The sequence below is a fragment of the Chelonoidis abingdonii genome, chromosome 14, assembly GCF_003597395.2.
Source record: "Chelonoidis abingdonii isolate Lonesome George chromosome 14, CheloAbing_2.0, whole genome shotgun sequence".
NCBI lineage: Eukaryota > Metazoa > Chordata > Testudines > Testudinidae > Chelonoidis > Chelonoidis abingdonii.
Genome location: NC_133782.1, coordinates 14245606 through 14257785, shown reverse-complemented (window position 1 = coordinate 14257785; position 12180 = coordinate 14245606). Strand labels below are relative to the sequence as shown.

Sequence of the window (12180 nt, the reverse complement as noted above, 5' to 3'; positions counted from 1 at the left end):
TTAGGTGTAACACGTGCATTTGAAAGAAAAAGAACACAGTATCTAGTTATTTTCACAAGAGTCTGGAGTCTGACTGTAATCTCACTTGCACCAGTTTGATATCAGTACAACTCTAATGATTTCAATTGCATCTGAGTGGTATATTACTGAGATCAGAATCTGGTCTCAGAACTTTACGTTCCTACATAGAATTAACTTTATAAATTTGATTGAAAAAATATAATTCCAGCTGAAATAAAACATCTTTTGTTATTAATCATGTATATTACTTTAGTGCCTCAGGGCCAACCCAAAATGGGGCCCTGTTGTGACAGGCAATCAAAATAACATTCACACTGAAATTCAAGAAATCCTCAGAGCTGTCTATCTCATGGAAACCCAAAAGAGGTAAAAGCTCATTTGAAAGCTGCTTTTGATAAAAGGCTGGGATTAACTTGTTACCTTATTGGCTTGGATGATGTTGAAAATACTCACACAAAAAGCCAGAGAAAATTCCATCATGTGAGTGTTTGTGATATTATCCATTCAGACTTATCTCAGGTCACAACAATTGGTCATTACTATGTATTACCAATGGCTGCTCTACAATCTAAATGGAAATGTGCTTACTGAAAAAATTAGGTAATGAGTCTCTTGCAATTACTATCTGGGTATAAAATGACATTGCCTGGAGTCAAGATATGACTCTGATTCTCCAATATTGCTTTAACCTGCCCCCACCCCCCCAACCAAACATACATGTTGCTGATATTCAAGAAAAAGTGATATTCAAGCGAAAGGTCACTGCCACCTCTAGACAAAGCTAAGCATCAGTAGAGATGATTATATTAACACATATGCATATAACTATGCTAAACCAGCATCACTTACATTTGCCACAATAGTCTGGTACAGACTTGTGGTTGCCTCTCTCCTGTAATCTTGCCATTATGTTTAGATATCACTGCAGCAAAGATTGATATGACAGATTTTCAGCACCCACATTTGGAGCCAGATTTTCAAAATGAAATGGCCATGTTGTTTTGGTTTTTTTTTCTCAGAAGTGCTCAGCATCCAGAGCTCCCATTTTTAGGACTTTTGTTCATCATAGCAAATCTACTTGTCCAGCTTCAAAGCCTTTGCAAGCATACATACTACCCACTGACTTCACTCTAGATTGCCAAACAGTAACATACAACTAGGTTGCCAGCCTCAGAAGATGCTACGGCCCCAAGATGCATTTTGTCAAACTTAAGGTTTCACAAAGAGCTGCTGTATTTTTTCAAATATCCAAATATTTCCATCACCTGGCAGGGTAAGTTGCCTCCAGGAGGTTGGTTAGGTCTATTATCAAAATAGTTAAGTCAGCTATCCAATTCAAATCAAAGCTGAATTTCTCCAGGTGCAGGGCGACTAGGCTCAGGGCCCCATTTAGGGACCATTTCTCTTCTCCTAACCTATTTCCCAAGGAAAGCGCTTGTTTGGCAGGATCTTTTTGCACACATCTAGTCAGAATGGATAACATCTTCCCAGGAGGCTATTTCAGCTCAGATGACAGATGCAGAACTCAGTTTAAGACAGACCGTCTCATTTTTAAGGCTGGTTAGCAAAAGAGCGGAAGCCCAGCTCCATTAACAGAATGTGAGTGCATAATATGTGCACAAGTAATTGGTGCAAACCGTGACTGACTGCCGACTTGGCTGGTTAGCAGTCCAAGCGGCCATTTGTGCATGCAAATAGTTATTTGCACATGCAATTTCAGTAAATGCACAAATTAGGCGTGAAAATGCACACACTAGTTTACATGTGCCTAAGAGGGAAAACCTCATAATGGCAATTAGGAGCATTATTAATCCCTGCTTCCCTCAGGACAGGCTGAGCCTGTCAGCTGAGCACCATGTAATAAGCAGTTGGGCCAGTCTGGCATTGCAGCACATTACCTAAAGTCACAGGACAATCCCGTATAAAGACATTAAGGTGGAACCCCTCTTTCTCCAGCCCAGCGGTATGGTGATTTGATGGGTTGCTGGGTGGAGGATGCGTGCACGGCTGCATTCTTTGCTATATTTGTTCTCCGGACTTTACTCTCCAAGGCTGTCATGCCAGCTCCTTTCAGCAGCAGCAAACTTACTTAGACCAGTGTTTTTGAACTTGGGTTGCCTAAAGTTAGGCTCCAGAATCCATTTAGACACCTACATAAAATGGTCATCTAAATGCATGACTTTCAAAGGTGCTGAGCAGCTGCAATTCACAGTGATTTAAGTGAATTGAAAATACTCAGTACCATTCAGGGACTTTAAGCAGAGTATAGGCAAGGTTTTGGTGCTGAACCAACTGAATGCCTGAACCCGCAGATGAACTTTACTTTAACTTCTATGATCATCTGTAAGTTTTCTTTTAAGCAGAATCTGATCTTGTCAGTCGCTGTCTGAGAGCTGTTCTCTGACTATGGACACTTTTTCTCTCAGAGCTCCCAGTTGGGGTCTCCTCATGTCTTCAATCAGATTTCACATTTTACAGGTGCATCACTTTCTATTTATTATATATTATAGTTATTTCTACAGTGGTAGCACCTAAGACCCCCCAGTCATGGACCAGGACCACATTGTGCTAGGTACTGTACAAATACAGAACAAAAAGATGGTCCCTGCCCCAAAGAGCTCGTACTTTTTAGATACAGGCAAAGCATGATTCCACATGAGATTTGCTAGCAAACTTCTCCCAGACCTAGGTTGTTGTGGGGGTGACTATTGATTTTTTGTAGAGAGACACACCATCATGGGAATAAAGTTGTAGAATAAAGTCCTTGCCATAGTATGGAGGGAGTATAAAGGTAAATTTGCCATCAGCCTGGAGGTTTCTTTTAAGAGGATACAGATTTTTATATCAAGTTGCAACTGTAGCCTTGCAGGAGGATCAATCAAATCTGGAGGATAGGAATGTAGTCTAACCGGATTTAAAAGGAAAGCACGCTATTGAGATCCAAGTCAGACACAACCCATAAACAGTTCCTCTTCTGAACTGTTTTTCACCTCTTCTACTGGGAACAGGGAAAATAAATCCCAAAAGAAATTTTTTTTTCTTTTAACCATAGCATTTTCCACAAGGGAGAAATTCAGTCCTTGTGTGGCTCTCTATGTAAGGGTGAATATCACCTTCCCTTCCCCCACCATCCAAAAATCATAGGTTTGGTTCTGCTGTGTGTATATGTGGTTTTGCAGAGTAGAAATTGAGAAAGTAATAAATAAAAAGTGATCTCTTGCCCATGCTATGTGAAACCAGTCTGAAACTGACCCTCTAAATAAATGCCCTTTATTGACCAATCTAAGATTATTACAGCAAGCTGCATCATATAGCATTCCACAATACAGGAAAGTACACAGTGAGCTCAGGCATTCAGTTAATACAGCAGTGAAGCAACCCATATGTTTTGCTTAAAATCAATCAGGCTCAGTTCTCTTTTTTAGTTATGTTCTGTGCCTAAGGAACAGCAAGTTTTTCTGCTGATCTGAGCCATATGCAACCAAGAAAAGACTAGGGCTGGGACAAGGCCTTCAGAAACCCCCCTCCTATCTTCACAGAAGTCATCCAGCTCTCAGTCACCCTTTGCAGAAGATAGCTGGGACAGGAGTTGGGTTCTAAGGGGGGAAGGGAAACAGGACTCTTGAACCTCAGCTAAGGAAGGAGAGTTTATTCACCTTACAGGGAACGGAAGGGATGGGAGGGGACAAGGGAGGAGTGAAGTTACTCACTCTGAACAAACAGGAACCACCCTAGAACAATTCAAACAGCAACTTCAGAAAGTGCAAAATTAAAGTCCTTAAGGTTTCACATTCAATCTTCACAAGACAGGAGTGCATTGCAAGACATGCATTAATCAAACGGGAAGGGTAAACTAGCTAAGACTGGCATTTACAGTCACACCTCAGGCTCTCATGGCAAATCTTACCAGGGAAATGACAAATCAACAAGTACCAAGAAGGGTTTAATAGTCCCATGCAATTTGGTAAGAATCTCTTTTGGGAAGTATGTTTCCTTTTGTCTTTCTGTCAATTTGCATTAAGCATCAGGTAGAAAATGCTGATACACAGGAAAAAAAAAAACCCGTACACCAGCCACAGCCACGTTGAAGAATAAACAAGCCAACACACAGCTTCGCAGCTGCATACTTGGCAGAAGTTCACATGAGAACAGACAGATCTAGGTTCAATCCTGGGGTAGAAATGGTACACTATGAAAACAGCACAGCCCAAGATACAGGAGAAATCATAACAGTGTAAGTTACCTTGTACAGGTTCTTGCCAAAGAGTCCCACGACCACTGAGCCAACCTGGAGCTGTTCAGGTGGAGGTGCTGCAGTCCCTTAGCAAACAGCTGCCAGCAGTGGCTTGTGCCTTTAGTAATCTGCTGTCAGAATACTCACTAACACTAGGTGCAAATATACAGAGGGGTGGAGTGCGCTACTCCACCAGCCCTGTCAAACTATTTTCTGTTCCTGGACTTTAGGGACACTCAAACCTGTTCAGTTACATCCATTTGCTTCATTTTTTCCCCTGATGAGTTCTTACACTGGGCTGTCCCAGCAACAATAAATTCTCTCTCCTCCCGGGAATAACAACTGTTTGCTGAACACTGTTTAAAAAAGCACAATTCTCCCTCACATTGGCAAAATAGGGCAAGTGAAAATTATTCACTGCTTTTCTGTTCAGGGTAGATGAGATGGATCTTAAATTTCCATCTGGAAAGTGCAATCATATTTAGCAATTTAGAGCATTGTGAAATATTAACCATTTAATCCTGCTGATGTTCTTAGGTAGGTATTACTTTTCATTCAAAGACTTTGGGACAGGGACTGTCTTTTTGTTCTGGGTTTGTACAGGGCTGAGCACAATGGGGTACAGGAGCATGACTGAGGCTCTGTTGTGCTCCCACAATTCAAAATAAGTATTTCCTGTTTTACAGATGGGGAAAGGGGAACACACAGGAGTGAAAAGATTCACACAAGGACACACAGCAAGACAGTTTCAGAGCTGGGGTTAGAACTCAGAGGTTTCAGTTTCTCGGCCCCACACATAGAGTATTAAACCATGTCGCTTCACTTAAGCAACAGTATAAAACCAGGAGCTCGATGGTTCTTCAAGCTGTAGTGGTGTGACATACAATGTGAAAATTATCTTAAGTTATTACTGGAGTGTCATGTGGGAGCATTCCCAGAGGTTCTCTCTCACGCTCCCTCTGCAGCTCTGTCAGGATGGCACGGATAACCTATCAATTTCAAGTGTTCAACTCTATTAATCAGCTTGCTTCTAGCACTGCAGTGTCTGTGCAATATCTGATTTCAGAACTCAGCTGAATTAGGAAGTTAATGCATGACATACATTTCTTTCCATGTCTCTTCTTGCTCATTTCTCTTTTATTATTATTCTTGATACAGGAAGAGACCCCTAGTTTAACTTCTGTGGCATCCTGTCCCCAAGAGTGTCAATGCCAGAGGCCTCATCCACCAGAAAACCACACAAGTAAAGATCCCACATAACTGTGTAATATACCCTTGGCCGAGGTCTATTGGAGTGGATAGGAACACATCCTGATCTCTGCTGGTGATCAACCCATACAATGAAGCATACGGATTGTCATTTCACCATAGCTAATGTCACTTCAGGTGCTGTTTTTGTTAAAATAATAAAAAATAAAAAACAACTATTTTTTTTAGCTTTTTATAACCTTACTAAGCTATTTGCCCAAATAACACTGTACATCCTGGGCTTACAATCCCAGAGAGAGCATAATTTGATTGTTGTGTCAAAAGAAAGGTTTTCACTGGACAGCAATTTGGAAACTGCTTATTCAAAAGTGAATGGTAAATTGAATACAGAGTTACAGTATAAACCAACTGCCAAATTCTAGTTACATCCATTATAACCTGTCAGTCTCTGTTTGTTTCACTTGGTCTCCATTGGCTATAGTGGGATGACCATTAGCCCCAGAAACCTGCCTACTTATGAAACCTAGCTGGGAAGCTTGAACCCTCAGAGGTCCTGGGGGGTTTTCGCATTCCTCTGCAGTGTGGGGCATGGGTCACTTGCTGGAAGCTTCTCTGCACCCTGAAGTCTTTAAACCATGATTTGAGGACTTCAGTGGCTCAGATGTAGGTTTGATACAGGAGTGAGTGGGAGAGATTCTGTGGCCTGCATTGTGCAGGAGGTCAGACTAGATCATCATAATGGTCCCTTCTGATCTTAAAGTCTATGATTCTAACTGAAAATTTTCAATTAGCATGCGCTGTATGGCTCTCTGTACTTGCCCTATATTATCAAAGAGCCACTAGGGATAACTTAACATTTATTAAGTTGGGAAGGAAGCGTATTGTCCATTCTGGGAGAAATGCCACAAGTTGGATTTGTTTTCTCTGTCTGAAACAGAATGAAGACAAACATTATGAAATTTTCCATAAAACAATTCTGGGGAAAAAAATGAAATTTTTTTTTCAATAAAGTTAAAATGCTTTGCTCCACTTGGACATATGTCATTTTTATAATACAAATTTTTTAAACAAAAAAAGCTGTTTTGAAATGAAAAACAAAACTTCTGTTCCAAAAATGTTGAAAATGAATGTTTTGATATTAAAACAGTTCATGATTTTTTTTCTAAAATGGGGAAAAACACATCAAAATTGACATTTCCACAAAGTGCTTTGCTTTTGGCAAATTGGCAGTGTGATGGAAAAATGTTGTCAGAAAATTTCTGAGCAACACTAACATTTATTCCCTGATTTAAAATCTAGGACAGGGGTGGGCAAACCTTTTGGCCTAAGGGCCACATCTAGGTATGGAAATTGTATGGCGGGCCATGAATGCTCACAGAATTGGGAGTTGGGGTGCAGGAGAGGGGGCGGGCTCTGGGGTGGGGTCAGAAATGAGGTGTTCAGTGTGTGGAAGGGTACTCCAGGCTGGGACTGAGGGGGATCAGGGCTGGGGCAGGGGGTTGGGGCATGGGCAGGTGTCAGGGGTGCAGGCTTTAGGTGGCACTTACCTCAAGCAGCTCCCAGAAGCAGTGGCATGTCCCTTCTCCGGTTCTTATGCGGAGGCACAGCCAGGCAGTTCTGCGCACTGCCCTGTCCACAGATGCCTTCCCTGCAGCTTCCATTGGCCATGGTTCCCAGCCAATGGGAGCTGAGGGGGCAGCGCTTGGGGCAAGGGCAGAATCCGGAGCCCCCTGGCTGCCCCTACACATAGGAGCCAGAGGGGGGACATGCCATTTATTCCAGGAGCTGCAAGGAGTACGACAAGCTCCTGACACCTCTCCCTGGCTGGAGTGTCAGAGTAGGACAAGCCTCAGACCCTTCTCCCCAGCGGGAGCTTGAGGGACGAATTAAAACGTCTGGAGGGCCGGATGTGGCCCCTGGGCTGTAGTTTTCCCACTTGGATCTAGGATCTTACCTTGCAATGATTTTCTTAGTTTTTAAGTCTACTTTTTACTCTGTCTTGACTCAGGCAAGTCTCAGTTAATAGATTGTCTGAGTAAGCACTGAGATGAAGCAGAGCAAGGACCCTGGATTTCCACACCACAGTCTTTTTCAGAATTCACTATATGTTATCCAAAAAATAATGTTGACTGTCATCTGCATCATCATGTATAGCACACTGAGACAAAACCAGTCCCTGTCTCCCTGTCAATAAGCTGAACATTCTTCGCATTCAGCCTCTAACCCGTGGTATTTACACTATAGGCTGTTTGCTTTCTTTATTTACCAAAGGATTTTCTTTTCACTATTACTTATCCAGGCATTCTTCCTCACTGTGTCACTGGATTTGGTTTGATCTGGGTGGAACTCATATAACATTTTAATCTAAATGCTTGTTCATTTTCTGCTTCTCTGCAGACATCAGTGGCATGAGGCAGCAGTTAAATCTGCTTCCATTATCAAACTAATCCTAATTCTTCCCACCTTGGAAGCAAAAGATGGAGTTTGGATCTCTCTCAGATTCCCAGCATGTTCACAAACAAGCTGATCATACATAGGGTGACCAGATGTCCCAATTTTATAGGGAGAGTCCCGGTATTCAGGGCGCTTTCTTATATAGCCATCTATTACCCCCACCCCCATCCCAATTTTTCAGACTTGCTGTCTTTTATCTTTTATTTTATCTTGCTATTAGGTCATCCTAATCCTACAAGGTGCTCAGGTCCTATATACACTGAAGTTAATGAAGTTATGCCAGGGATGAATCTACCTTGGTGAGGGCCCAGATTCACTTCTTGTAAATTCAGAGCAACCTTTATGAAGTTAGTGGAATTCCCACTGGCATAATTGAGAGCAAAATCTACTCTTATTCCTGTTAAAAGGGTTTTATTTTTCACAGACATCTCTTAACGTACCATTACCCACTGCCAGACCATAGCTGCTTCTGAGAACTATTTCAGTACCACTTTTATCGTTCCTTTCATATCCAATTCAAAGATATTCTAAATATTCGTACACTGAAAGAGATAGGAGCTGATATCCAGTACAGACCAATGGCCCATCTAGTCTAGTATCCTGGTTTTGATAGTGGTTCCTGCACAATGCTCCTAATTATTCAGTTATTTACCCTCAATAGAGGGTCTGGGGGGAGGGAAGTAAGTGCCAGGGAGAATTCCATCTTGAGGAAAGGAAACTGTGTGCTGTCCTGGCACAATAGCTTCAATTACCTCCCAGCAATCAAAAGTGCTGCATTTTCTATTAGGAATTTTTAATAAGACTGTCACTATTGATATCTTGTCTAGGAGATGCTTCCCAAAGCAGCTCAAACTTGTGCATCTGACAGCTTCATAAACCTTCCTGTTACATTATAAAAGGGTGCTGGACCTTTAATCAACTACCTAGTCATTTTCATTTATTCAGGGCCAAAATTTATGGAGGCAGAAACGAAATGTTTACAACTGAAGAGAGGTTTAAAAAGTTAGTCCATTTGTGCACCCATTTTGTTGCCTACATTATCTGTGATCATGTAACAGGGCTGGCCCATTGTTTTGGTATGGGCGTAGGGATTGTTAACAGGCTATTCTATTTAAAGCTGATTGAATGAATAGGAGTAAGTAGGTAACAATACATACATACCAACACTAGAGGGAGCTAAGTAAGGAATCTAGGGGAGAATGGTGGAGAAAAACAAGGTGGAGCTGTGATTCAGTTTAATCCTTATTGACTAATTGCTTATTTCAACCAAAGTGCAACACAGGCTATAAATTGTCCTTCCCCCTTCAGTCCAATTGGCAGAGGGATAGGCTGGGGTCATGAGCATCTCACCTCCTCCCCTTCTGTCAGTAGGGCTAAGACTGAGTTAACCCTTGTGTTTTCCAATCTGCATAGGGACCCCAAAGGACAGGATCCTGTGGTGCTGAAAGCCTTCCATCTTCTCTAAGCAAAGTCACTGACCGTGAAGTGAGAGAAGAATCAACATTCCTTGGTCCCTTGATAGATCTCTAAGTTTATTGTGGCATGACTCATGAGTTCAGCTATGAAGTCTGAGTCAACTCTCTACTGATGCTTGTTTAATTCACAATTACTAATGGGCATTACAAAATAAAAAGATTTCCACAATGAAAAATTCCAGGTTCACTGAGTTCAAGTACATTATCACCCAAGATGCTTGAATGGGGCAATCTGTAGGCATTTCTGACACCTTTAGGCGCATCTCGAGAAAACCAGTTAACATTCCCAAAACTCCTCAAGAGTAACTTAACTGGGATGAATCTGATATAGTTACAAATTGTCCGGCAAGAGGACAATAATTCTATTTCACAAAAAGTTGAAGTTACAAAATTTGAGCTCTTTCCTGTTGGAATGAAACCAACCCCCTTTGGAATTTTTCCACAAGAAGATATGAAAGAGACAGCCCCAGAATAATTACTAGCCCTGTGGTTAGAGCACTCAGCTTGAATCTGGATCCCCCACATCCCATGTCAGTGCTCTTGCCACAGGGATATGGAGCAAATCTCTCTGGACCAATGAATATTTAATTACTTCTACAGAAAATGTCTCTCTAACTCAGTGATCAGAGCACATACTAGGAATGTGGGAGAGCCAGGTTGAAGTTGAATGTCCTAGTCACTGGGCTATTGACTATTCTGGGGGTGGGTCACTCTCTTAGACCAGAGATTCTCTCCTGGACATGAGAAACCTTCCCCCTGAAAGTTTATTCAAACATATATTCCCAAGAAAAGTTTTGGTATTTCAATTAAAAAAATCATCAAAAAATTCCTGAGCAGCTTTAGTTACATATTAGGTGATTCCAGTGTCACTATCTACAAGTATTTGAAGGGAGCGTAGGGCTAAAGGAAAACAAGGGGTGAATAAGGAGGCATCATTAGTAATAGTGGGCTAAAGCTAGTGGAACTCACTCAGCAACGTCCCCACTCACTTCTATGTAGTCTTTCTACACCACATTTAACACCAAGGTATTTGAATGTCTCTGTGAGACTTTTTCCTACTAAAGGCATTAGGATTTGGCCCCATAGGATTAAGAAAGCTAGGAAATTTTATACTGAATATCAGGGGGAAAAAACACTTTCACCTTGAGGGCTGTTGCCTGGTCTTGCAATAGAAGTGGTAGAGGCACCAACCTTGCTAACATTTACATCTAAACTTGATAAAGCCCTACAAATTATATTATAAGAAACAATGGCCTGTCTTTTTCCCAGCTGTAACATTGTTGCTAGGAGAGTGAGACTGGGAACTCCCAGGGTCAGACAATTTTGTCAGTTGAACATACGTCCCTTACTTAATACTTAACCCACCCTGGGTTAGTCTTCTAGATACCCAAATGAAATGCAATGGATAAAGTTGCTATAGCTTTTATGCTTAGTGATCCCTGATGATAACCGGAGGAATTTCAGCTTTCAGCATCCAGTTGATTTTTTTTAATAGACACCATAATCATTGTTAATGATGTATTTTATTTAGACACTGCCATTTAAATAGGTAATGAAAAGCAGAGAATAATTGCCTCAGCACAGGAAGCTCTAGGAAACCAGAATCATCAGTAATTATTGCCATACTGCCACTATTTCTCTGTGGGAACCGAGAGCCAAACTGTTTAGATCTCACTGATCTAAGTAACTTCACTGACCTCAGGGAAGTCTTTTCATGTTTACTTTGGGGGTAAGAGCAGAATTTGGCCTAGATATTTCAGTTGAAACATGGCTGAAAATAAAAAGCATTTGCTAATGTTCTTTAACAGACAGTCTGGAGTGTGATGTTACAATTTCATATAATAATTAATCGTCTCTGCTGTTAAATGGGAAATAGGTTGTTTTCCTCTTCCGCCCCAGGAGAAAAAGTTTTTTTCTGTTTTTAAAAGAGCGTTACAAAATATAAACCAGCTATTTCTTCATGTGGGAGCTTCCAGAACAGATAATAGGTTACTGTGTCAGAACCGAAACAGGGAGTCATTGTATGTACAGTTGTTTAGTGGGTGGAACAGGCATTTGTAACCACAATCATTCTCCTGTATGAGCATTTTATGTTCCCACCAAATATGCACTGACGATAACAGTACAATGTTAAACATTTCATTTCATTAATACAGCTTCTGCAAAGCCCAAATAATTATTTTCACCAGCTGTCAGTGCTTTTGAAGCTCCATGACTACAGCGTTCTTTTTCACATCTTCCATCATCCCCCTCAGAATGACACATGAAAGACCCAATTTCTGAAAAAATGGCTTACTAATGTCTAGGCTGCAGTATATCAATCTGCACTTTGCTGAGAAACTAGCTTTTTGGCAAATCATTCCTATTGAGCAATTCAGCAGCAATATTAACAAGAAGCGTAAGTAATTATAAAGACCATGACTGCATTGGTATGGATGGATCATAGGCACGCAAGCTAAAGAAACATTGAGAAAAGACCAGGTCTGTGAAGTTTAGGATGTGCAAGTACAGTATGGGATGTACAAGAATGTAGGAGTATGGTGTCATTGGAGCATTACTTTCTCAGCTCCGCAACTTGGGTCTTCTGCCTACAAGCTCATAACACCTAAGAGAGTTCTGTGCATACTATCAGCTTCAAGGTCCTGACTTCTAACCTGGGTTTTCCAACCAACTCCTTGCATGGCTTTCAGCAAGTCAGTTTGTTTCCCCTTCTGTAAAATTACTCCCATTTTACACAAAGGGATAATACTTACCTGCTTCTGAAAGATCTAGTGATGAACAGTTCAT

The 12180-nt window shown here is 41.3% G+C and overlaps 1 protein-coding gene across 1 annotated transcript in view; it reads right to left on the bottom strand.

Moving 5' to 3' along the window:
- Positions 1–4439, bottom strand: part of BCAS1 (brain enriched myelin associated protein 1) — a 92573-nt gene extending 88134 nt beyond the window's left edge. Inside the window, exon 1 of the mRNA XM_032774711.2 lies at positions 4265–4439. The gene's annotated coding sequence lies outside the window, so the exon portion shown is untranslated. The remainder of the gene's footprint in view (positions 1–4264) is intronic.
- Positions 4440–12180: the final 7741 nt, after the last annotated feature.